The sequence below is a fragment of the Halichoerus grypus genome, chromosome 8 (assembly GCF_964656455.1).
Source record: "Halichoerus grypus chromosome 8, mHalGry1.hap1.1, whole genome shotgun sequence".
Taxonomy (NCBI): Eukaryota; Metazoa; Chordata; class Mammalia; order Carnivora; family Phocidae; genus Halichoerus; species Halichoerus grypus.
The window spans coordinates 147,599,696-147,623,380 of record NC_135719.1 but is presented as its reverse complement, the minus strand read 5'-3'; the positions used below and the strand labels follow the sequence as shown (position 1 = coordinate 147,623,380).

Here is a 23,685-nt window from a genome sequence, read left to right as displayed (position 1 = left end):
CAGACGCTCTATCTTCCATGTCTAGAGGAGCCCGGCTGGCCCTGGTTTATTGTCTCTTTCCCCAAAGTCGGCACTTCTTCCGGAAGTTCTCCAAGAGGAGATCAGATACTGAGGGTTAGTGGACCAGGTCACAAACGGCACAAATAAAGCGTGTGCTCTCTGGTCAACCATCTCATGTACCCAGACACGTGTCGATGCCACTCTCCTTGTCCGCAAAGTTATCCCTGCCCTTGAAGCCGCCAAGCCAGAGGGGTTTGCTGAGAAAAAGGCTGCCACACATGAGTTATCATCACACACAAGACAAAGGAACGCATCACAAACCCCGCGGAGTTGCAGTGAGCGCAGAACTAGTGTCCCCACCCCACAGTTGATGTTAGCTCCAGGAAAGCTTGCAAGGCGGGATTAGATACTGCAAAGAGGTCGACCGTGTAATGTGCGCCATAAATAAAGCGAACGCGCCACGGACCACCTCTCTCCAAGTACCAAGCAGCAGCAGGACTGACACCAGGACAGTGGCTCTTCCTCAAAGCTGATATCCCCCTCCTGGAAGTCTTCCAAGGCGAGATGTGATATTGAGAAGAAGTAGACCATGTGTCCTACGTCATAAATAAAGCGTACACACCATGGTCAACCGCATCTTCAAATACCATGAAGGGACGCGGAACCCGCCTCTCTTCCCTTAATTTGGTATCACCTCCAGGAACCCCTTGGCAATCAATGAGCGTCATGAGCTATCACCAATCAGCAAATGTGGCATGACCACAAACCCGTGTCCAATGCCACTACCACCTCCAAGACGCCCTGTAAGGCTGGGAATGGGTGCTGAGTATTGGTTAGGGTTAGCACGTGGTCTGCAGCCAACCGCCTGGTGATCTATGCTGGATGGTGCCTACCACACAGGCCCTGCTTTCAAGTCAGCATGGCCCCCGGGAAGGCCCTAAGGCCGACTGATGCTGAGAATTAGCGGACCACATTACATATGCCATAAACAACGCGTAGGCTTTCTGGTCTACCATCTCTCCACGCACTGTGGAATGGTGCTGAAGCCAGACCAGTGTGTCTCCCACGAAGTTGGCTTTGCCTCTGGGAAGCCCTCTGCGACTGAATTTGATATTGAGAAGACGTGGACCATATTACATACGACATAGAGCTAGCGCATGTTCTATGGTCAACCATCTTTTCAGGTACCGTGGAAAGGGCTGCTGTCAGAACCGGCGTCTCTTTCCTCTCGTTAGCACCACCTCCAGGAAGCCCTCTGAGGCTAGATGCAGTATTGAGAAGAAGCCACCATGCAATGTGTGCCACAGATGCAGTGGACGCAGCACAGAGAGACCCCTCAAGGACCCAGAGTGGAAATGACGCCGGAAGGAGCCCGATGCCTGATGCTTAGTTATCACCTACAGGAAGCCCCCCAAGGTGCATTTGCTGTTATGAAAAGGTGGACCAAGTGACATGCGTTGTTAAGTAAAACATATGAAGCATGGTCAACTTCTACTAAGTATCCCAAAGCGGTGCTGGTACCACCACTGGCACCTCACCTCCAGAGCTTGGCGTGTGACCTCCCTGGAGACCTCCAAGGCTGAAGCTGATACTGAAAAGAAGTAGACCATGTTCCATACGCTGTTAATAAAATACATGCAGTGCGGTCGAACCCTTTCCAGGTACCGTGAGGTCGGTGTTGACATCAGAACCAGTGCTCCAACTCGACTCTGAAGCTGGATGGCAGATAGGGAGGAAGTGGGCCGTGGAACGTGCCTCGTCTGTAAGCAGACACAGCAGGGCCAACCAGATCTTCGTGGAGGAGCCGTGTTGAGTCCAGAGCCAGGGCATCTTCCCCAAGACGACTACACTTGATATGGGAAAAAGATAGACTGTACACGTATCGTCAATGACAAAAATGAGTCAGTGTGTCTTCAAGTACCTGGAGTGGCATCATCTCGTGAGCACCCGCACCTGCACTGGGTCTTGAAGCCATCTGAGGACAGCTTGGAGGATGACAAGAGGCAGAACGTGTAATATCCCTCCTTCACGAACATTTGAGGCACTGACCACCATTTCTTCAAGTACTATGGGGGGACGTGCCAACGTGGAAGCAGGACACCTTCCTAGAGGGTATCATTGTCCTAGGGAAGCCCTTGGAGGCTGCGTTTGACACTGAGGAGAAGACTGTGTTGCAAGCATTAACAGATTAAGTACACATCTAACAGTCTACCGTGCCGCCAAGTACCACGGAGCAGACAGGGTGCTGAGGGAGACCAGTGTCGCTTCTCTAACTTCAGGCTCTCTCCAGGATGGTTTGGATGGCTGGGCTAGATACCAAGAAGCGGTTTACCGTCCCACATACATATTCAAAATGTATGTGGGACGGTAAACCATTTCTTCAAGTACCGCACGAGGGCAGTGATGACCGGAGGAAGGCTCACGTCCACAAAGTTGCCTCTGGGGACCTCTTCGGGGCTGCATTTGATGCTGAGAAGCAGCGGGTCATGGTGTACACTAAACAAGAGTTGCGTGGTCAACCATGTCACTGAATGCCAGAGAGCAGCACCGATCCCAGAAAGAATCAAGATCTCCTCCCCAGAGATGGCGAGATTTCCCGAGGCAGAACTTGATATAAGAAGAGCGAGAGTATGTCATTTTGCATCATGCAGAAAAGAACATGCCATACAGAAAACCATGTCTTCGAGCATCACGAAGAGGCCTGGTGTTGGGTCCAGTGGCGCCTCCCCGAAGACAGCGTCGTTTCCAGGAGCCTCGAGGATGGATTTGATACTGAGGGTTAGTGGACCGTGTTACATACGTCACAGATAAAGCGTACGCTATACGGTCTACTATCTCTCCAAGTACCACACAGGGACGCCGAGGACAGAGGTTGAGGACGCGTCCAGAAAGCCTTCCAGAGCTGGGGGAATCAGAGGGCAGGTCGAGCACAACACATGCATCATGCGACAAGCACACACAGGCTAGGAGTCTTGTCTCCACTGTCAGGAGCTGGTGCGGACGCTGGAACTGGTGGCTTATCCCCAAAGCTGGCAACTCCTCCGGGAATCCCTCCAAGGCTGCAAGTCCCACTGAGCAGAAGTGGACGATGTTATGGATTTCATGATTCCAGAAATACTGGTTAAGTGCCTACTATGTGCTAGGCACCGTGCTGGATCTGAGGGAATGGGTACGTGGGCACAGTGGGAGGGTGGCCATGGCATGTGGCTAACGGGACTGGGTGGGGGGAGGGGAACGGGTGACCAAAACGACAACTCTAGGATGGCCTGTGTGCAACCAGAAAGAACACCTGTCTAGTTCTACTGAGCAGGCCAAGCAAGTAGACTCAGGGCATGTGAAGCCCAGGCTGTAAACCCGAGTATTGGGCATTAAAAAAAAAAAAAAAAAAAAAAATATATATATATATATATATATATATATATATATATATGTTATATAAACTTACATATATAACATATATATATATATATTTATATATATGCCACAAGCAAAAGACTAACGGCCATCTCTGCCTGAAAGTCAGGGGCATGTCCCAGAGGTCCTCTTAGGCCGACTGGATCTGAGCAGTAACCACCATGCCATCTTCATAAGCAAAGCAGATGTTTGTTTTGGTCAACTGACTCCCTAAGGTCAGAACCTCCGGTTCATCCCCAATCTTGGCACGGCCTCCAGAAAACCCTCTGCGATTGAATGTAATATCGATCAGAGGGGGACATTAGTACAAACACAGGAACTTCAACATAGGGCAATCTCTCTTCCATGCCACACAGAGTGCTGGAGGCTGGACTGCTGGGTCCCCCTGAAGGCAGGATTGGCTCCATGAAGCCCTCCCCAAGCTGGCTGGGCTTCCGGGGAGTGGTGGGCCATGCCACACAAACGCTTCCTCGCGCATATGCCACAGGGCAAACCATCTCTTCAAGCACCACGGCTGAGGCTGGAACCGGCGTCTTTCCCCCCGAGTTGCATCACCTCCAGAAACCCCCCAGAGGGTGCATTGAATAGGCCTTGCCGCACAATTCGGACATCAAACACAGGCACCGGGAATTACCATGGAGCAGTGCCGGAGCTAAACCCAGTGTTCTCTTCCCTCACGTTGGCAACACCTCCGGGGTGCCCTCCGAGGATGGATTGGATACTGAGAGTTAGTGGACCATGTTACATAGGTCAAAAATCATAAAGCCTACGTTCCATAGTCTACCATCTCTTCAGGAACCATGGAGTGGTGCTGACCCCAGACCAGGGCTTGTCCCTGAAGTTGGTGTCACTTCCAGAAAACTCTCTGAGGCCTGATTTGGCACTGGGAAGCAGACACGTGATGAGCGTAAATGAGCCCCCCTCAAGTGTGCGGGAGCGGTGCAGATGGGGATGAGGCACCTCTACCCTCTCCCAGGAAGTCCGTGCCAACACGGAAAGATTGAGAAGAGGCCAACCATGCAACGTTGGCCATGCTTTGGCCAGGACATGGTCAACTATCTCTTTATCGAGGCAAAGGGCAGTGGTTTGCTCTGTGTGGCAGAATGGGAAGCTCTAAGGGCAGAGCTCAGACGTGAAAGGGGGTCCCTCAACTCCTGGGTAACAACCTCCCCGAGCTATGGCAGTCCTTGCCACACACTACACCACCCTGGTATACTCAAGTCACAGACCTGAGTGAGCAGTGGGTTCTTCTAGCTCCTTCCCAACATCTACACCTCCCCCAAGAGGCTTTCCTTGGGTCTCTCGATCCCTTCTCGTAGTCCAACTGTCAATACCACCACCCCGTAGAAATGGAATGCACAGCCATGACAGTTGGTCTCCAAGGACAGGGCAAGGGCAGGCTCCTGGGCAGCAGGGTGGGAAGACATAGCTATCCTCCAAAGTCTTGGAACCCAGCGCAGAGCATGTCATCCCCCAGCTCACAATCCAGTTGTTGAAGACCAAACTCCTTAGAATGGCATTCAAGGCTTCAGCCTACACCCCCCTCAGCCAACTCAGGCCTTTGCATCCCCTGACCCTCCCAGCACCCTGCCTGTGCCCCTCCTCCACCAGCCCAACCCCACCTCCCATGTGGTCAGGCACAGAAATAAGCTCATGTTTATGAAACACCCATGAGATGCTGGATCTGTGAATAAAACAGGGTCTCTGCCCTCCTGCAGCCTCTAGCTTAGCAGGGGAGCCCCACGTGGAAATAATTACTGCAGAGCATTGACTTCAAAATTAAAAGAGACCAAAGTGTTGTGAAGGAGCGAGGAATGTTTAGTAAGAAGATCTAACCGGCTGGGGGGAGCTTCTCAGAAGAAGTTTATAGTAAAAGATGAAGGATGAGGAGAATAAGCCAGGAAGAGAGGGGACAAGAGTGGACAATGCAGGGTGGAAGTAGAAGACTGGGTAGAGCACAGACTAGGTGGTACACAATCCAGGTGGAGAATGGACCAGGTGGAGCACAATCCAGATGGAGAATGGACCAGGTGGACACAGACCAGGTGGACACGGACCAGGTGGAGCAGGGACCAGGTGGAACACGGACCAGATGGATGGCCCGTGGACCAGACAGGTGAAGCATGGTCTGGGTGGAGCATGGTAAACAAGAGAGCAGACCTGTGAATGGTGCATGGAGAGCCAGAAACATGCCAGAACTAAGGTGCGAGATGGAGACTAGATCATTCAGAGCCTTATAGCAAAATTTAAAGATTCCAGATTTTATCCTCAAGCCACAGGAAAGCCCTTATTAGCTGGTAAAGGACACGAGCTTCGTATTTTTCTAAGACAGGTCTTGCTGATGTGAAAAGACAGTGCTTCTGGGGGCAAGAGTGGGACAGGGAGAGAGTACAAGAGTTCAAAAAAAGAGTGCAGTAGCCCGGGCAGAGGAGGACTCACAGAAGTGGGGAAAGCACAGTTAGGAAGAAGAGCATGAGAGATTTAGTGATGCCCTGAATGCAGGTAAAAAATGGTGAGCACCAAGAGAAGGTCAAGAATCCGTGCAGGTATCTGGCATGGAAAGTAGGAGAGAAGGGCCCCACTTTCTGAGCTGGGGAGCCCCGGAGGAGAAGCAAGTGTTGGTGGGGGAAGAGGAGTTTAGTTTTGAGTTGCACCAAGTGTGAAGCGCCAGCGAGAGGCCCTAGCAATCAGATGGAGGCCACTGGTCATCTTCATGAAAGTTCCTCCAGTGGAGCAGTAGGGTTGGAAGCCAAATAAAAGTGAAATGCAGAGAAAGCACCAAGAAGGTGTTGGCTAGAGGGAGAAGGTGGTTTCCTGGGATTTTTCAGACTAAAGGCACTACAGCATGCTAAGAGCCAACGGGAAGCCTCCGGGAAAGGGGAGAAGCCAGCCATGGCAGTAGAAAGCTCCAGAGGAGCTGGGGGGGATGGAGCCCATGCTCCATGGCAGGTGGCATGTGGTGGCAGTGTGCCATGCACCAGGGGCAGGTGGCTTCCTCCACTGGTCATCAGGGAAAGAGAAGCGAGGGGGCAAGGCTAATGGAGAGAAGCTGGGGAGTGCCTTTGGATGGCTTTTGTTTTCTCTGTATCCATGATGGAGAGGACGCCACTCATGTCTCCTCCTGGAATGGGGACTCCTCTGTGCAGGAAGGGGTCACACTGGCCTCTGTTTTGAATCGCCAGTGGCCAGAACCAGACATTCTGTAAATGAATAGCAAGAATATCAAGGAATGAAAGGACGGACAACTGCGAACTGCTGCGATGAACCCTGAAAATATCTTTGCCCTCCTGGATCTCTAGAGAAGCAGGCAAACTCACCCTCCCCACCCAAATCCCCAACACACGGACACCAGCCTGGATGAGCATCCCCTCAGCTCAGACGGCTGGTGGCCGATGGCCCTTCCCACTCTTCCAGACCCTTGTCGACACCCCACTCACCCCATGTCCATTGGCTCTCTCAATGGTGCATGGATCTTCCCACTCGCATGTGCCCCCCTTGCTCTCCCTCATAGATGCATTTGTCTGCTCCTCAGCGGCTCCCCTTTGCACTGACTGGTCCACACATCCCCTCAGGCTCTCAGCTATGAGCACACCCTTGCTAGCACCACCCTGTGTGGGGGCCGAGGCCACCCTGACTTATTGTTCCTGCATCTCCATAGCTCACAGGCTCGAGGGGATAGAGACAGACACTCGACCCACATGTTGTTAAGAGATCAGGTGAGTGCACAAAATGCTAGGATTTTGGGCTTACAACACCCATAGTCCAGAAACGGCAAGGAGCCTCAGCTCCCACAGAAGAGGCCAGGCCCAGAGAAAGCAAAGAGAGGCAGTTCTCTCCTCCTAAAGACTAGGGCACAGGGTGGGAAGGCCAACAGGAGACAGCAATGAGACGCACCCCCCCCCTTAGACCTCATCATCTGGAAGCTCATAAATAGGAGGAACGGGAAAAAAACAGATACACACTCATCTTAATAATGACGCAAAGTCAGAGAACACGATTTCATTTTTTTTTTTTACCATAGCCAAATACAGATATAAGTATGGTTTTAAAAAAAACCCTGAAATGTAAACACTAAGACACTTAGAAACTGGTTGTATGCTCTCTGAATTACCAGAGAAAATTTTTAAAAAGAAAAATGTGGTCTATATGATAAAAGATATCAGGAAAGAAAGGATGAGACAAATAAAGCAAACGTTAGTACAATTGTTTTAAGTCCAAACAAGACAATCAAAAAACAAAAACGTAAATGGGTTACACACCCTTAAAAAGGAGAGTTTTCAAGTCAAGGTAAAAGCCTCAAATACAAAGTATCTGACGTCTACTTGAGGCACACTTTAAATAATTAACTCAAGAAAAGAATCAAATCCAAGGAATGGGCACAGATAAATAGGAAGGCCTCAATTTTCATGCATCTGGCTTTCAGACAACCCACACTATCATGCAATGACATCTCAAAAACCACAAAATTTATACAACAGCTGACTGCCAGCAATCAACTCCCTATCAACAGCACCCCCAGTTTTGCATATACAGCAATTTGTTCAATTTGTGCAGTTGCCTAAATATCTCCTTGCAGAGGCTTCCAAAGGGTATTCCAAGGGGCACCTGGGGTCCCCCATGCCTCTGATGGGATGATGCCCACAGCTTGAGTTCACCGCCCACCTCCAAATAGGGCAGCACTGATTTGATCTATTTTACTTATTGGGCTTCTGGGTAATATTTGGTCTGAATAAAGAGGTTGGCTGCATTTGAGAACCAGTATTTAATTACAGTTTGCTCTTATTGTTTTGTAAAATAACTGAAAAATGGAAAAATAAAATTGCTGATACCTGTGGTTAAGAGCATAGATCTCATATATACTTAAGAAATTAAGATGAAGATGGAAATTGTTAGGCAGACCCAATGTGGCCAATCTCTAGCCTCAATAATTGAATTTAAGGCAGTCAACTATTTGCTTGAAAAGAATAAAATTAAAGAACATCCGTGGAATGCTAGAAATTGCCTAGAAATGTGCAGAATATTGAGCTCTCAAGGAGCAGAACACTCGGGAACATGCAAGTCTCTCGTTCAACTTCCAAACAACATTTTGCCTTGAATTCAGACTTCCAGAAACAATTACATGGGAGGGTAGGGCTACCTAACTCAGGAACTCAAAAGAAAATAAAACAGAAGTGTCTCTGCAATTTCAAGCACCCAAGAGCAAAATCATTAAACAGGTTGATAAAAACCACCTCTCAGAGGTGGAAGGTAAAATCCACAACAATGATATAACATTCACAAACATTTACATTAGGAATAAAATAGCATCCAAAGGAGATGGAGAAACAGATAGAAACAATTTCCAGGGTCCTCTCAGTCCTCAAGACATCAAATAGTCAAAAAAGTAATGATAAACAAATTCAGAGGCAAGCAACATCATAGTTAACAGAAAATGAGAAATAAAGAAAAGAAGCTTACTTCATCAATATTAAGTTACACTGTCCAAAAATCTCTGACTCATGTAACAAAACAAACAGATAAATGTTATAAACTCTTAGAATGAGATTGTTAAATTTTTAGATTACTTCATTCTTTACGAAGAAAACCCAAAAGAATAGACTGAAAGCCTAGTAAAACAAAATGTCTTTAATCAAAATCTATACCCTATAAATGAGATGTACACCTTACTTTTAAAGGTCCATGGAATGTTTACAGAATTGATTATATAAAGCACAAAGAAGACATCCATAAATTCCCCAAAGTAGAATCTATATATCCACATTCTCTAGCCACAGTGAAATATAACCACAATTGAATAAAACAAGATAAGGAACACACAACCCAAATCAATTAGAAATCAATTTTTAAATAAGCTCTACTTTTTCACATTAAATTCAGATAATCATTTCTTCTAAGAATAAGAAGAAATGAAAAGCATAATTACAAATATTTTAAAATATTTTAAAAACTACATATTAAAACTTATGCAGTCAACATTGCAAGCAGAGGCAAATTCATACCATGAAATGTTTTCATTATTTAAGAAGAATAACATAAGGAATATATGGACAGATCCACAAAACAAGCTTCAGGAAAAGCAGAAGGAAGGAATCAATAAAGATAAAGGCAGATATTGTTGAATTTGAACACACACACACACACACACACACACAAACAGTTGAATTGATAAATTATTCCAAAAACTGATTCTTTGAAAAACCTCTAATAGAGACACTCCTCTAGCTCATCTAATAAAAAAGAGATAAAGTACACATACACAAAATTAAGAATGACAGAGGTGATACAATCATAGAAACAGATTAGAATGTTATAAAAATACTATTTATAACTCTATGCTAACCAGATTTTAAATCTCAGAAAAATCTATTATTTTCTAGGATTAATAATAGGTTTTTAAAAAAATCACTGAGCACTCACTATGTGCCAGACAAGGTGCAAGGTACTTTATCTCTTCAATCCTCACAGTGGCACTCTTAGCTACAGGCTCTCATTTTAATCATTTAACAACTGAGGAAACTAAGAAATAGGAAGGAGACATAGTTTTCCCAAGGTCACATGGGAAATGACAGAACAAGAATTTGAACCCAAGTTGTCTGATTCCAGTACCTGCACATTTAAATGCTGGGCTATATTAGAAAAAGAAGCATATATTCTACAGATGCAAAAAATAGGAAGAATCCAATAAATACAGAAGAAACAGGAAAAGTTGTCAAAGAATTATCCCAGGAGAGTTATATGGGTGAGTTCTTTCAAGCTTTCATTGAATAGATCATTCAATTGATGTATATATGGTACAGAATACAGAAAAAGATGGTATGTTCCCTAATTCATTTTACAAAGCCAGCATAACTTTGATACCAAAACCAACAAAAAATAAATTTGAAAAGTCCAAAGCGAAATCCTAACAAAACAAATCATGTGGTATATTAGAAGAACAATACTCCATAACCAGGTAGAATTTGATCCAAAAAAAATGTTTCAAAGTTATGAAACATTATTATAATTCATGCATCAACAAGTCAACAACACAAATATCACTACATATTAATCAAAAAAGCATTTCAAAAGTTCTAAATCCATTCCTGATTTTTAAAGTCATATATGAACTAAAAATAAATACTTCATTAGCATTATGAAAAACATATACCTAAAAAATTATTTGTTATTGTACTTAACAGTGAACCAGAAACAAGATGAAGATTTCTATTTTCAACAATTTAATGTTTTGGAAGATCTAGCCAATGCTATAAGACAAGAAAGAGAAATAGAAGAGATAAAATATTGAAAAAGAGGCAAAATTAGTATTATATAGAAGTGAATGACTTTTACCTAGAAGTTCCAAAACATTCAACTAAGAACTTGTAGAAAAATGAAAGAATTCAATGAGACAGCCAATAACAATAAAAATGCAATCTCTTCCCTACATGCTACTAGTAACCAGTTAGAAAATATAAGAGAACAAATTCACAATAGAAACGTGTAAACAATATTTAATTCCTTGAAATAAACTTAATGATGAATTGTGAATTTGTCAAATTTGACAAATTGTGAAAATATATATATATATATATATACTATATATATTACTATGAAAGATTATACAAAGCCCAAGTATCAAAAAATATAAATTCTCTTTAATTCACAATTTTATAAAATTCCACAGAAAATCTATAAAGAATGTCTTTAACTTCCTAATATTATTAAAATTCATCTAGAAAAACAAACAAGTGAGACTAATGAAGAAAATATTGATATGAGAATGAAAGACTATTGCTACCAAATAATAACATGTATTATAACAATACTGTATTAAAACAAACCAATACAAGTGTAAGAATAAACAGATTAATTGAATAATAGAAAGCCACAACAAGAAATAAAAACTATTGGGGCGCCTGGGTGGCTCAGTTGGTTGAGCGACTGCCTTCGGCTCAGGTCATGATCCTGGAGTCCCGGGATCGAGTCCCGCATCGGGCTCCCCGCTCAGCGGGGAGTCTGCTTCTCCCTCTGACCCTCCTCCCTCTCATGCTCTCTGTCTCTCATTCTCTCTCAAATAAATAAATAAATAAATCTTTAAAAAAAAAAAAAAGAAAGAAATAAAAACTATTGAAGTATCTAGCATGTGGTACATACGGAAATAGAACATACAGTTATTTCTTACAATAAATAAATGATTAAAGATTCAAATATAAAAGATGAAATCATGAAAGAACTAGAAAAATTGTAAGTGCCTATATAAGCTCAGGGTGGGAAAGGCTTTTCTAAGAAAAAAAGAAAGTATAAGGAAAAATTAGTGATAGATTTTTAGAAAATAAAAATGTTTTAAAGAAAAAAGAAAAAAATGAAAAACCCCATGAGTAAAATGGAATGGCAGATGAAAATGGCAGGGGGTGGTGGGAGTGGGATGAGCATTGGTACTATGGGATAGAAAAAGTTACTATTCTTATTTAAAAAGTCTTATAAGATAAAAATAAAAGAGGAACATGCCAATAGAGAAAAATAGGTAAATGACTTTCAGTTCAATATGGTGAATTAAATACAGATGTTCACCTGCCTTCCCCCTTAAAACTGTGCTAAATGGGGGTGAAGAGATTTTCATTTTGAGATAAGCACACAGGGACAAAGACAAGAAGACAGGAGTGGAAACTGATTCAGAACTGGGAAAACCAAATTTAAACTGGCTGTGAAGAAGGTTGAAATAAAGCCTGGTGTATCCCAAGGAATCCACAGAAGTCTCAGGAATTGACAGCACCAGACGCCTCGATGTCGCAGGAAAATCTGAGCCTAAATAGGATGAAGTGGCTGAAAGTCTGTTTAAGAAGAAGGCAGGTCCCCAAATCCTCAACCCCCCGTGCAGTCTCCCTGATCCTGAGAGAAGACTGAAAATGTACACAGAAAGTAATAGAGAGGTGACTAACACAGAAACAGCAAGCACAACTGAGGGTAAGAGTTCTAAATTAAAAAGAGGAAGAAGGCAAAATTATCAAGCTGGATGTTGAGACCCCCTGTCTTCCTCCTCATACCTCCCAGGGCACTGGCAGCCAGATATACTCTAGGCCAGAAACTAAAAAACCTTTGGAGCATCTGAGCAGTCCAAAAGAAAAATATTTTAACACTAAACATGGGATGCACTAGCTAGCTCATTCTAGAACCCACACCTCACAAGTCCCAACTAGATCATCAGTTTGAATGCTGAGAGCTACCAAAGAGCTCATTAGTGTATTTGTGTGTGTGTATGTATGTGTGTATCTATATCTATACATTGATCTCTATCACCAGAGAGTTGAGGAAAGAATGTTAACATGGAAGTCAGAGACACATATACTTGGAAGGAAAAAAAAAAAAAAAAGCTTGGAGACTCCATGAAGAAGAAAATTTCAGAAAAACTATCATTAATATTATCAGAGATATCAAATATTATCAGGAATATCAAAACAATCACATCCATGAAACAAAATGTTATAAAATAATACTTGGAGTATAATTTAAAAATCTTACAAATAAGAGATTGATTTCTTAGAGAAATCTCTCAGAAAGAGAACAAAGAAATTGAGGGTTGAAAATCAGAGGAAAAAAACATGGGAATATTAAAGAACCAGTCAAAGAGATCCAACATACAAAAAATAAAAGTTCTAGAAAAACGGTTGGAAGGAAATTATCCAAGGATTGTTCAAAAAAAATGTCCACACCAAGTTTCAGATCAAAAGGGCCTAGCAAAATGGATGAACATAGATCCACATCAAGATGCATATGCATGAAACTTAAAACCCTAGAAGACAAGAAGAAAATCTTGCACATTCCAGAAAGGGAGGAAAAAAAGATCACATACAAGGGATGATGAATCACAAAGGTTTCAGACTTCTCATCACGAGCACTGGAAGTTAGAAGACAATTATGTCTGCTTTCAAAATCTGAGGGGAAGAAAGATGACCAACCAGAATTCTATACCCAGCCAAACTATCCATGTCATTGTGAAGTAGACATTCTCCTTTTCAGATGTCAAAAGTCTTCGAAAATTTACCTCCCCTGAACCCTTTCTGAGATAACTGCTAGAGGATGCACTCCAGCAAAACAGGGGAGTAAACAAAGAAAGATAACCCAAGATTTATGAAATCAGGGATCCAACCAAGGAGAGAGGATCAGGGGACTCCCTGGGGAGAGAATGAGGGCAGGAACCCCAAAGATCAAGCAATCTGGCACAGAAGAGGCAAGAAGCCTCCAGGAAGAGATTTCTTTGAAAAGATAAAACACATTTAGAAAACTTGTTTGAATGTATTGAGAGGCTTGAAATAAATCTGATAGGTTCACTTAAAACTAACCAAAAGAAACAAGCAAACAAACACCCAGATAATTATTAATTCCAAAGAAAACAAAAAGTTTTGATGGACAGGTAAATAATCATAATGTTGCTGCTCAGCTGTCAAGAGTGTTTCCATGGTTATAATAATGTAAACACTGAATACTGACCAAACCAAAACTATAAACCAAACATATTAAAAGGATGGGGCATAGAGGTATGCTCATGGATGGTGAGTCCAAGGACATATGCTCTGGGGTTGAAAAATCAAGCTTAAAAAAAAAAAAAGGCAGAAAAATAAGAATGTTACTTAGAAAAATGGATGTAAATGTCAAAAGGATGAGTTAAAAGAATCAAAAGCAGGAGCAGGATTTGGGGTGGGGTTGGGAGAGGAGGGACTGGTGCCTCCACAACAGGCTTATAGGACTATTTGACTCTTAAAATGATGCATATGCCAGACTTCAACAAAAATAAAACTAAGGGAAAGATGAAAAATGCAAGGAACTGGAACTGGCAGGTCAGATACTAAGACCCAGTAAAGACATGTGGGAAATGCTGTGATCACAGGTAATGAAAGAACTGACAATGATGTGTGTTAACAAATTTGCAAATGTTAAAAACTTGATAATTCCCATGGAAACTGGCACTTCTTAAACTAATTCTGAGATTGCAAGTTGGTGCCAAGTTTAGGGAGGGCAAGTTGGCCATAAAATGTTCACACGTCTGACATGGCCATCCCACTTTGAGAATGAACTTCAGGAAACAAATCGGACACATATGTCAGATGAACAAAGATGCTCACCCCAACTTACACAATCCAGCTTTGAAAATTATCTAAAAATCTGATAAGAGAGGAACCTATTAAATCAGTTAGGAGGTAGTAATTTGCTAGCATACTCCATAACCACTAAAACATCACAAGCTAGAAAATTACCTACTGGCATGGGAAGATATTCAGGATATATAGTTAGATGATAAAATAGGATGACAATAATGAGCCCAATTAAAAATATACATACATAATATATGTGTATAAACACGCACATATGTGCCCCCACACACACACACACACACGTACGTACGTGTGCACACACGCACGCACCCACTTATGTAATTTACAGCAGAAAACAAAAGACCAGAGAATGGTCATCAAAATACAGGCAGTGTTCATCTTTGAGTGACTGGGATGAGGGTAATTCCTATTTTTCATTTTGTTCTTTTTAGTATTTTACAAGCTTTTATAATAAACATGTATTTCATTTTTAATGAGAAAAAATACTATTTTTTGGAATTATTATGTGCGATAAGTTTTAGTTATTAGCTTAGTGTCTTTTATGGGGAAAACTCACATGGCTCTATTGTTTATTGCATTTTCCATTATAGTAATGAGTTAACAAAATGCAATTTTATGCATAATTTTTAAAAGAAGACTCATTTCTGCCAGGAGCATGAAGGTAAACCTGAGTCCCAACTCCAGCTGCCAAAAAGGACCCTAGTGTCCAGTCAGCTGTGAAGTGAACATGGTCCCTACCACTTGGATGGGACCAGGAACAAGGGACAGCTCTCTGGGAGCCATGCGCCTACTGACCTCCCCTCTTTGCCTGCACTCCCTCTAGTGCGGCCCTGGGCAACTTCTAACTGGCTTATCTGGCAGACCTGCCCTCTACACAGAGAAGCAGCTTCCAGAAGCGGCCCAGCCTCTGCCTGCCAATGCTCTGGGTGGGCAGTGCAAGCATTCGGGTCCATCTGAGGCCTCCACACATGCTCTAGGCCATCTTGGATCACCTAGAGTCTTTATATTGTCTAGACCGTGTGTGGCCCTTCACCATGGACACATACGCTTTTTAGAGTGCAACCAGGAAAAGCAGAACTCACCCAGTGAAGCAGGTGCTCCCCCCATCAAAGGTGTCCTCGGGGAAAACTCAGGCTCAAGAAATCACTCCTCCGCTGCTCTCCCTGAGGACGACCTTCCAAGACAAGAGGGCCAAGTCACAAGACCAAATCCAACCTGCAGGAGCGTGTCTGACTCACAGGGTCTGGGGAACTGGGAAACACTCCATGGGGGGTACTTTGGGAATGGCGAGGCCAGCGCCAGGGACTTGGAGCTGGATCAGAGCTGGCTGCTGCCTTCCAGATCCTCAGAAGTACATGGGAAATGGACAGCTATGGAATCAAACGTGGGAGTTCCACGCAGGGCCGATCCTGAGCACCTCCAGGTAGGGAGACCCTCCCAGAGTGACAGAGCTGAAAGGAGCGGTGAATGGGCATCACAAGAAACTCAGGATGGAGCAAGGTGGAGGAGGGGAAGGAGAGGGGACGAGATACAGGGAGCCTTCAGATTCCCACCTGTTGCGTTACCACTGTTGTTAGTATTACTACTATTGTCTGTCCCCCAAGGAGTAAATTGATTACAGTCTTAATCCCATGGCACCAGTCACTGATGGTCCATGAATGGTTCTTTTATGATCTCTATTCAGCTTGTGAAGGATTTGGTGCCCATCCATATGCCCTGCATAGCTCCGACCTAGAGCCAGACCTTAACCAACGTGCATCCCCCTGTGCTGGGTGGATGTTCCTATAGCCCCGTGGTCCGGCCGCTTGCCACCAGCCCTGACCTCACAGGCTGAGACCCGCCCCTGCCTATGCCCCGATCCTGGGTTCGGAGCTGTGCTTGGGCTGTTTACCCCCTGGCCCATTTTTGTATGGTGCTAACCACACCATTCCTGGACGCTCTCCCTGCTGGGACAGAAATGGGCTGGTCTCAACGACAGATGGACACCCTCCCAATTGAGGCTCTCCTTGAGGCCACGGCAGGGGGAGTTTTGGGGTAAGCGGGCACCCAGTGGGCTCTGGGGTAGGGAGCAAGCCCAGGTGGGCTGAGGGCGGCCCTGGCCCCGCTCCCCTGATGGGCCAGGCCGGGAGTGAGCTAGCTCCACAGCCTGTGTATTTTGAAACATGCTGTTTGGGGCAACTCTAGAGAGCAGGAAGGGAGTTTTCTAGATGCTTCCCTGCAGGATTTTTTTACAAAAGGTCCTGTAATTGGTAGACTTTGCCATGAAAGTTTGTTAAATTCTTTCGTCCTGATGAGCAAACCATAAACGTGTGATGCCACGCTCTTAGGACCCAAGCCCCTGGCACAAAGGAGGACGGTGCCACCAGTCTCCCGGGGGGGAGCAACAGACTTCTGCGCTCTGTGTTCAGGGCACCCCTCTGCTGCCCCTCTCAGCCCTGTGCATTCGGGGGAGGCAACTAGGATGGGGACTGCTGTGCTAGATTTGGGGACACAGCTGAGCTCACTGCACTCATCTGAGCCTCAGTTTCCTTCTCTGCAATGGGGGGGGCGATGAGGTACCCTCCGCAGCAGCAGGGGTGTGAGTGAAGAGCAAGAAGCACCTACCGACTGGAGCCAGCTCTGCGAGGGGAGGGGCGAGGGTAAGGGAGGGGCACACCCCCTGGGAGCTACACCCTGAAGAGCCTCTCCCTCCCTTCTTTCACCAATACCTGCCCAGTGCTTTCTAGCTCCCCAACCCCTTTCCTTTGTGCCCCACTGCACCCCAGGGAACAGCCATCATGCTGCGAGGCCTCATCTTCCAGCCCGTCCCAGCCCCCATTCTGCCCCTTCCTCCTCCGGGTAGGAACCCGAGGCTGCACACAGCGTAGTCCCTGGGAAGGGGTGGCTGACGAGAAAGAGCCCTGGGAGAAGCAGCCAGGAGACCCACAAAGCGAAGGACTCAAACCAGAGGGTCCCGGGCCACCCCCACCATCTTCTGTGGCTCGAAGGGAATCTTCCATCTTTGGTGACCTCCCCCACATTCCAAGTACGGCCTTCCGGAGGCCGATGAGTGCCCACCAGCGGCACAAACAGCCAAACCAAGGAATGTGGGCGCATGGCTCACCAGGGGACTAAATATTTGGATAGGTGACCTGTGGAGCAGTGGGGTTTTGGCAGGTCGGGGGGGGGGCGAGAGGAGGGTCAATGCCAAGGGTATGCATAGGCACGAGGGGCAGGGGCCCAGAGTTGCAGGGAAGCAGCAGGGGCCCCAGGGGCACAGGGGGTTGGACAAATGCCCCTTTAAAAATGTCTGAACTCTGGCCCGGGGGTTCTGCAGAGAACCCCATGGGGGGCTATTAGTAAATGAGGCCAGAATCCCAGTGGCGGCCGGGGCAGCGGAGGGGAGGGGACAGCTTAGGAAAGAGAGGCCACGGGAGGGACACATGTGCCCAGGCCTGCCCTTGTTCCCTCTGGACAGTCGCCAGCAGCCCCGGATGGCGGGGGCCACCGGTTCCTGCTGATCCCGGCAACATCTGCCGGGGACAGGGTCCAGCCCCTGCCAAGCGAGCAGGACTGTCTCTTATTTGATCACGTTGATCCGAGGGAAAAGAAAATATAACAAACCGGCCCCAAAGTGACCAGTGAAGATCAAGGGCCTGGAGGACAGCGAGGAGGAGGGCTGGGACCAGAGTCCAAGGGAGAGCCATCTTTTTCCCCACCCCACCCCCCAACCGGACAGGCAAAATGGTGATGGCAGAGACTCTTGCCATCATCCTTCTCCTGTGTTTACAGATGGGGACACTGAGGCTGGGCGGCCGTTGGCTCCAACCCAAGTCTCACACAGAGGGAAGAGGGAAACGTCACCCTTTGTGAAGGTCCCAAGTGACGGCTGAGGCCCAGCGAGCATGGCAGGCTGGTGGGGGGGGGGGGAATGGGCAGCACCCTCGGGCTCGGGGGGTACAGCGGGGGCTGGGGGCACCCACTGTGAGGCCCAGCTCAGGTGGGAGCTCCACGGGGCACAGCACACAGCAAGATTTCTGCAGGATAAATGAAGGAAACTTACTTCTCTCTCACACAGCGCAGGAGCACAGAACGTGGAGCGCTCTGGTGACTTCGAGGACACAGACTGCTCTTTCCTGGCAGAAAAAGAAAAAAATGTCAAAAGAGAATGAGAGGCCACGAATCGCCCTGTCCTAGAGGCCAGTCCCCGGCCTGGCTGCACTCACAGCTCAGCAGGGACAGTGGGACAGCCAGTCACAAGGGCTCGAACACCGAGAACCGTCCTCCGGGCCTGTCTATGTGTCCCTGCATCCCTCCGCCTCCACCCGGGGCCTGCCGCACCTATGACCCTGGGGCACCGGCCTCAGCCTCCACTCTGGGAGGCAGGAGTGCACTGGGAGGAGCCCTAGCATGGAGTCATGGAGTCATGCCTGCCCTCCCCATCCCCAATTGATGTCACCTGTCTCTGGAGGAAACGGGGAAACTTTTGGCATACTATAATGCTATTACTCTTTCTCCTCAGTGTCAGGACCCGCAGGCTCTGGTCCTCAGCCCCACCTGGGCCCGCCCCCCAGGGGAAGGGCAAGCCCTAAGCTGAGCCTGCCCCTGAGCATCCCAGTCCCAGCTAGTGCCACATACTTGTCCCATCCATTTCAGGACCAACTCCGTCTCCGCTCCGGCCCCGGGAGGGTTTGAGACCTCCGCCAGAGGCTTGGAGGAAGAGCTGATGGAGCTGAGTGAGCTCACTCCAGTTTCATTAGAGAAGCAAAACCGAACCGCGGAATTCTGTCTTGCAGACCATCAGCCTACTCAGTGACAGCTGAAGGTTTGTTTTCAATCTTCGCTTCCCTTCTTTGCAAGGAGGCCCCAGCGACCCCCGCAAACCAGACTCGGCTCTGGCCAGTGGCCACAGGGTTTCAAATTTTGAAATGAGCCTTTTGCAAAATGTTCAGTTTCAAGCCCTGGTCCAATGGCCCACATCCTGTCCAAACTTCCTGGGGGAGTGAGATTTATTTAAGAAGGAATAAAATCTCCACGTTCACATCCTTGAGTGAAAACACGCCCCATCCCAGGCAATTTCAAGGATTAAGGTTACATATCTCTTAATGAGTCGCAGGCGGAAGGCAAAGTAGAGTTGGCTGGAGAAAAGGACAGGCCTCAGTAATGAGGTGCTATTCCCCAGTGCCAAGGATCCCAGTTCTCTGCCAGGGATAGACTCTGCCTCCAGAACGGCCTCACAATCGTTCTTGTGTGCGTCCATTCACTGTCTCATTCAACCAGCTTCTGATGGATGGACCCACCAGGTTCTGTCCTAGACAGAGGGGGATCCAAAATACCCAAGACCCAGCACCCACCACCGGGCTGGGAAGGCAGACACCGAGCACAGGAGAGGTTTCTGAATGGAGGTCAAATTCATGGCCGTGCAACAGTCCAAATGTGAGGTGACCCAACCGACCAGGGGGAGGCAGGACAAGCCGTCCTGCTATTGCTCCATGGGAGGACAGGGTCAGAGCAGGAACGTGTGCAAAGGCACAGAGACGCAAATGCACAGACTCAGGGAGGGTCTGCAGGGCAACACACAGGGCCAGGAGTGTGTGGTAGGAGCCAGGGCGAGAGGCCAAGTCACAAAGAACCTGAGCGGGAAGGCAAGGAGCTTGGGCTTCCCCATGGGGCTTCTGGAACTCACAAGAGGGCTCTAGGGAGCATGGGACTCTTTCTCATGCATTCTAGAAAATTCTAGATAGACTGTACAGACCACAGTGAGGAGAACAAACTGGAGGAGGGGCAAAAAGACCAATCCAGAGGCTGACGCCAGCCCAAGATGAGGGAAGTCTGGACTGGTGTGGGGGAGGGGATGACAGAGGTAGCCTCGGCATTCCCTGAAGACATGCTGATGGGGCGGGACCGAAGTCGGAGGCAGAGGGAGGGAGGCGTGGGCCAGGGTGGCTGAAACAGGCCACACCAGGTGTGCTCTAGAACATCACAGGGAAGCTAGCGACACAAGGGCCATTTTAAGAAACTCAGAATGAAATGTGGTGGAGGGAGAAGAGGTCAACACATATTCCACCGGACCCTCAGTCTGTCATCTGGCAGCACATGTAAGAGAAAACCTTGAAAATTGACGGGCAGATCAAACCCTGACCCTCAGCAGAGCCGTCCTTAACAAGCACAGGGCTTGCGTGAGACGCGGTGTTTGGCTGGTGGCCACTGCCCAGGTGATAACCACACAGCCGCTACACAAACCCCACAACCCACTCACTCCTCTGTCCTCCAAGGACGTCCAAGGACCCCCACGCCTATGGCCTTGTCCTTTGAGACTGCACCCCCAAACAGAGAAGAGAAGCAGAGAGAGCTTATCGAGAGGGCCAGGCCAGCCCAGCCCAGCCCAGGTGGCAGGTCAACCATGCCCCCAGCACCTCGGCTTCATAAAATTCATCACGAGTGTAATTAAGTAATTTTGCTGTGAGAGTTTGTTTAAAATCTAGCTCCCAAGCCTTGGAGCTCCACAAGGGCAGACAGAGGATATGGCTGGTTTCTTGCTATTTATACGCAGCCTCCGGAGCCACAGAAAGAGCCTAATATTTTTTGAACAAAGGAAAGAATGGATGATTAAGTCACCATTTTTTTCAAGTCTCGACCTTCTAGTGGACTACATAACACAAAGAGAAGACTCTGTCCTCAAGGAGTACATTCCCTTCAGAAGAAACCAGCAGGTCCTAACGAACACTGTAACACAGGTTCTGTCACGGGTGTGAGGATGCACCAGTGAGGAGGACAGGACGAATCTAGACGAAGGGATGTGGGGAGCCAGGAAGGAAGACAAGGGGCTACGCGAGTGTGAGACAGGTTGGGTTGGCGGCGGGGCAGTGAGGCTTAGCACAAAGCTGAGCAACTGGTGGAAGCACAGACAAGAATCTACTGGAAGTTGCTGACCACTGTGAGATCCAGACAGCTGGTTTACCCAGCAATCCTGGGGAATGGGAGCACGTAAGTCCTGTCTCCTACGTCCACACACATGTGCCAGTCACACCTTTGATTCTAGCCAAAAGCCACCAATGTTGATCCTGCTGCCCACCCTCAGAATTCAGGGGGTCCGGAGTGCTCACTGCCCAGAAGACTCAAAATTAGGGTCCCACATGTCCACAACTGAGAATGGTTGGGGGGGGGCCTCTACCTGATTCACTCTGAAGTAGAAAGGCCAGTGATTTGAGCTGAAATCAAATCGTCAGGAAGGAGGAAGCCATATTCCAAGCCAAATGACCAAGTTCCATCACCCAGTCCAAAGGACACAAAATCAGGAGTGAGAGATGGAATCCAGGGTCAGGAGCCAGCAAGACAGGAGAGGAAGAGGAGTGGTCAGTGTCAGCCATAAAGTGGGTATAAAATTACAACATATAATTGCAAGAGGGAGGGAGGATGTAATATTGGGGGCAGAGGGGACGGAGGGTGGGTCTTGGGCAAATACCCCACATAGGGCAAAGGTGTTGCCAACTTACTTTTCTTGTCATCTGTCCCTGGCAGAATGGCATGTTCTGCTGCCTTAAAGGTGCATGGTCTGGGCCAGCCGGTCCCATCCAAACTGGCATTCTTCCAGAACTTCGTTGGACTCGCCATTCTTCTGGGACAGGGAATCTGGGTATTAGTTGGGTATCATTTGGGAGTTTTCAAATAAGTACAGTTGAAACCATTCAATTACAGCTACTTTAGGTGATTTCTGAGGCTTCTATTCCCTCCCAAGTACCATAGTGTGGACATTCTAATAAGCTCCTGCTAGACAAGGTTAATTCCCATAACAACTGTTACCCTTATCGAGCAGATGATGCTGAGACTGGAGGTCCAGAGGCACCTTAAGTCTAACCCAAAGTCCTACAACGACAACCAGAGGAACTCGGCTTGCTTGCACAGGCAAGGAGCTGGCCCACTTGCTGGAGGCATAAAAACAAGACCAGGTTATTTTCGACCTCCAGTCTTGGCAGACGCAAGGGCAGCTTTCGGGAAGACCCAGGACTTTGATTCCCCAATGGCAAGCCAACGTTGCCCAAGGATGGGCCAAGGTCCAGGGTAGTCAGAACTGCCAGTATCCTGTCTCACTGTCTGGCACTGAACCCTAGAAGCCAGACCCAAGGGAGAATCTGGACTTGCGTAGGAGGATGCCACAGACCATCTGACACACAGCACACTTCCCCACAGCACAGTTCCCAGACCATTCTGAGAAGGGCCATCCCGGTTCCACAAAAGCACATGTATTTTTAGTTATTCATTAATTCATTCAGCAATAATTTACTGGGCACCTCCTAGGCTCCAGAGAAGAATGTGACCCGGTTCCTGGCTCTCAGGGCACATCCATCTAGTGATGACATGTACACCAATGCCCATGATGGAGTAGCATGGGTGCTCCCGTGAAGCCGTTTACAACGTGCCGGCATTCCCAGCATGCCGTGAGGTTGGGGTGTGGCGAGCTCTCTCTGGAGCGGTCGGGGAAGGGATCCCAGTGTGAGCTCACTCATGCACTGCCTCACACATGGATCACTGACTCACTCACTCCTTTCTGGACTCCCCCCTTTACTCATTCATTCAGTGAAGTTGTTCTTGGATTACATTCCCATCCACTGACTCATTGACTCACTCACTAATTCATTATTTTATTCACTCACTCTAATATCCACTCCATTCCTCCATCCACTTGCTAATGCATCCACTCATTAATTTCTCTCATTTGTGGACTTATTTATTTACACATTAGTTAAATTATTCAACTTTTTCCTTCTCTCATTGATTAATTAATTTCTTCACCCACTCAGTTTTTGGCTTATTACTAAATTCATTTGGTTACTTATTCACTCATTGATGCATACATTGACCCACGCTTCATTCATTCCCTCATTACTAGTTAATTTTCAATTCTCTAGTAATTCAGGAGCTCATTCGGGGATTCACTTACTCATTCTCGCATCCATTTGTGCACTCATCCTTCACTTACTGGTCCTCCTTGAGCAACTAGTCTTTCACTCATTCACTCACGGACTCATTCATTCATCACTCACTCATTATCCTTTTGACACTTTTACTTACACATGGTCTCATCCACGCATTAATTCATTAATTAATTCATCATGCATTTATGCACATATCCATTTACTCAACTCATTGTCAATTTATTAACACATTTGCATACTCCTTCACATTTTCATCAATAGATTTC

The 23,685-nt window shown here is 46.8% G+C and overlaps 1 long non-coding RNA gene across 1 annotated transcript; it reads right to left on the bottom strand.

Moving 5' to 3' along the window:
• Positions 1-15,586: 15,586 nt before the first annotated feature.
• On the bottom strand, positions 15,587-22,045 carry LOC144382804 (uncharacterized). The gene is made up of 3 exons (XR_013450212.1): positions 21,980-22,045; positions 18,547-18,619; positions 15,587-15,678 (listed from the first exon to the last, which is right to left on the bottom strand). It is a non-coding gene; the product is annotated as an uncharacterized LOC144382804 (long non-coding RNA).
• Between the last annotated feature and the right edge of the window lie 1,640 nt (positions 22,046-23,685).